The sequence below is a fragment of the Colobus angolensis genome, unplaced genomic scaffold, assembly GCF_000951035.1.
Source record: "Colobus angolensis palliatus isolate OR3802 unplaced genomic scaffold, Cang.pa_1.0 Scaffold142, whole genome shotgun sequence".
In the NCBI taxonomy this organism is placed as follows: Eukaryota; Metazoa; Chordata; class Mammalia; order Primates; family Cercopithecidae; genus Colobus; species Colobus angolensis.
In genome coordinates this window covers 3,912,788-3,915,865 of record NW_012114511.1, presented here as the reverse complement: position 1 = coordinate 3,915,865, position 3,078 = coordinate 3,912,788, and the positions used below count along the sequence as shown (strand labels likewise).

Here is a 3,078-nt window from a genome sequence, read left to right as displayed (position 1 = left end):
ACTACAGGCATGTGCCACCACGTCCAGCTAATTCTGTATTTTTAGTAGAGATGAAGTTTTACCATGTTGGCCAGGCTGGTAATGAACTCCTGACCTCAGGCCTCCCAAAGTGCTGGGATTATAGGCGTGAGCCACCACGCCCAGCCTGCTTACACTTTTACCTCTCCTATGAGACGATTGGTTCCCAGCCTCTGGATGTCACGCATGCATTGCATTTTCCTCCCTAAGCAAATCGCCACCTCATGATAAGACTTTCCCCCTTTGGTCCCCAGACCGACTCCTAAATTAGTTTAAACCCGCAAGCTTTAAGTTATAAGCAGCATGATGCAGACTTGTGGGTGTGTCATAGTTTGAGTTTAGGTGCTAATGGTATGTTGAGAGCATGCGTGTGACTATTTCAGGGATATAATTTGAAGGGATTGGTTTGTGGATTATTTGTGCCTGGACCATGGAAACTCTGAGTACCTGGCTAATTTTGATAAAAGCTGGTGACCATATTCAGTTACCCTATAAAAGAGCCAGAGGCTCCTCCCTGGGGCAGCCTATTCATGTTTCACCAGTTTTTCCTGCCAGGTCCCTCTGTAGAATTGCTGTCCTTCTCCAACGAGATAAGATGAACCCAGGTCTCTTGGGCCTGTAGACTCCTGGAACATCAGCCATCTTCTCTGTGATGTCAGGGGGAGCACCCCTTGTCTAGAAAAGAGATTGCTGAATCCCGAGTCTCTCTCTGTTTATCTCTGTCTCTCTCTCCCTCTCTCTGTCTCTCTCTTTGTGGCACTAAGATTTATTAGAATGTGCCTTAACATAGGCACTGGGGCTTGCCCATGTGCCTATGTTCTTGATGTATAAAGCCCAGATGTTCTGCCAGTTCTTCCAGAGCAATGATACCGGGAAGTTGAAAGCCAGATGGACATTGTACACAAGCTCGTCGTCTGTCATCCGGACATGGCCAAGAGCCATGCCACACAGAGCCCTTTCTTCCTCTGGAACTTGCCTGTGGACTTCCCCTCATCAACTTTGGCCACTATGTCTTCACTGTACATCAGCAGGGAAGGGAACCTGCCTTCCTTATTTAGGCCTGGGCCCAGGATTTGTGGGACCTGCCTGATCAGAGACCCTGAGGCCAAAAAGGCATCATACTTGTTAAGCAGCTTCTTGTTCTTGTCAAGTTTCTTCAGCACCTCGATGTCCACGTGGGAGATACCCACAGCCTTGGCCTCATCCCAGTGCTGCTGGTCCCCCAGGACACATGTGGAGAACCTGGGGCGGGGAGTGGAGTTCAGATGACAGTACCAAGAAGCGTTCATCTTTCTGAAGGTCACAGTTCTTCAAGAGGATCTGTAGCTCCAGTGTTCCCAAAAGTTTCTGGCGCTTGCACTGCTTCCTGTCCAGGACTTCCCGCACTGCCTCCTACAGGGTCTCAAGAGGCTGCTGCTCTTGGTGTCTTGTGCAAGGGTAACAAGAAAAGAGCTAATCCTGCCTCTCTTGAGGCCTAGGGCTCTTCCATTTCCTCCCTTCTGAGTCTAAGGAGGGAGGGGAGTGGCACGAGAGCCTGCATTTGTCATGTCTGGTAAATCCATATTCCCTAAATAAGGTCCACTTTATTAGATGAGAAAGGGTCACTCTTAGTCCCACTTTGGTTTTGTTTGTTGTTGTTGTTTTTTTGTTTCGTTTTGTTTGAGACAGTCTTGCTCTATTTCCCAGGCTATTGTGTAGTGGTGTCATCCCGGCTCACTGCATCTTCCGCCTCCTGGGCTCAAGTAATTCTCCTGCCTCAGCTTCCCAAGTAGCTGGGACTACAGGCATGTGCCACCATGCCCAGCTAATTTTTTTGTAGTTTTAGTAGAGATGGGGTTTCACCATTTCACCATCTTGACCAGGCTGGTCTCAAACTCCTGATCTGAAGTAATCCATCTGCCTCAGCCTCCCAAAGTGTTGGGATTACAGCCATTCCCCGCCTTAATCCCACTTTTGAAATAATGAGGAAATGAATCTTTAACTAGTAACACCACTTAACACACACATGCACTTTTTGTGATATGACAAAAAATTGCTTAATTTTCATTTTGGCAAGCATGGAAATAAACAAATCAGTGATGACTACCATCTACTATGAACATGTTTTGAGGAAAGAACATACATGAGAATATAACTTCAAACTAAAGAGAAAAGATCTTATATTGAATACATTTAATTTTATGTAAAGACTCACTACATTGTCTCTTGCTTTTTCTTATTTCATCATGATAGTGAAATGGACCAGTGAATACCCTAGCATGGAGTCTGGGAAGAACATAACTAGTCCGTGATCTCCTCTAAGCGGGGAGTGGTATTTGTTCATTTATGTATTCGCAGAACCTAACTCAGACCTAACTCACAGCACTCACTACATCTTTGTGGAATAAAGGAAGAGAAGAACGGAGAAAAGAATTCCTCATTTGAGGACCAGGATAGGAGACAGCTTAAGCCCCACTGGACTTGGGACCCTGGAACAATTGTCTCCACCAAATTCTACTCTGTGACCTCTTTTTTGGGGGGTGGGGGATGGAAGATAGAATTTCACTCTTGTCGCCCAGGCTGGAGTACAATTGCGTGAGCTCGGCTCACTGCAACCACCGCCTTCCAGGTTCAGGCAATTCTCCTGCCTCAGCCTCCCGAGTAGCTGAGATTACAGGCACGCACCACCATGCCCAGCTAATTTTTGTATTTTTAGTAGAAACAGGGTTTCACCATGTTGGCCAGGCTGGTCTCGAACTCCTGACCTCAGGTGATCCACCCACCTCAGCCTCCCAAAGTGCTGGGATTACAGGCGTGAGTCACTTCACCCAGCCCTGTATTGTGGTTTCTATCCCTGTCTCCCCTACAAGACTGTGGTTCTTGAAAGGCAGGTACCATGATTTTTTCCATTCTCACATCTCCAGTGTGTGACACCATTTCTGAATAAATGACTGGAAGGAAAAAAACCCAAGGAACCAACTAATGTCTTTTTTTTCTGGGCAGTTCAGAATCAGAGGCAACTATGGATTAAGGGACTACAATTAAGTTCTGTGAAATTTGTCAAAATTAAAATAAAGTCAC

General features: G+C 46.3%; 1 pseudogene; it reads right to left on the bottom strand.

Moving 5' to 3' along the window:
- Positions 1 to 799: 799 nt before the first annotated feature.
- Positions 800 to 3,078, bottom strand: part of LOC105507024 — a 12,442-nt pseudogene continuing 10,163 nt past the window's right edge.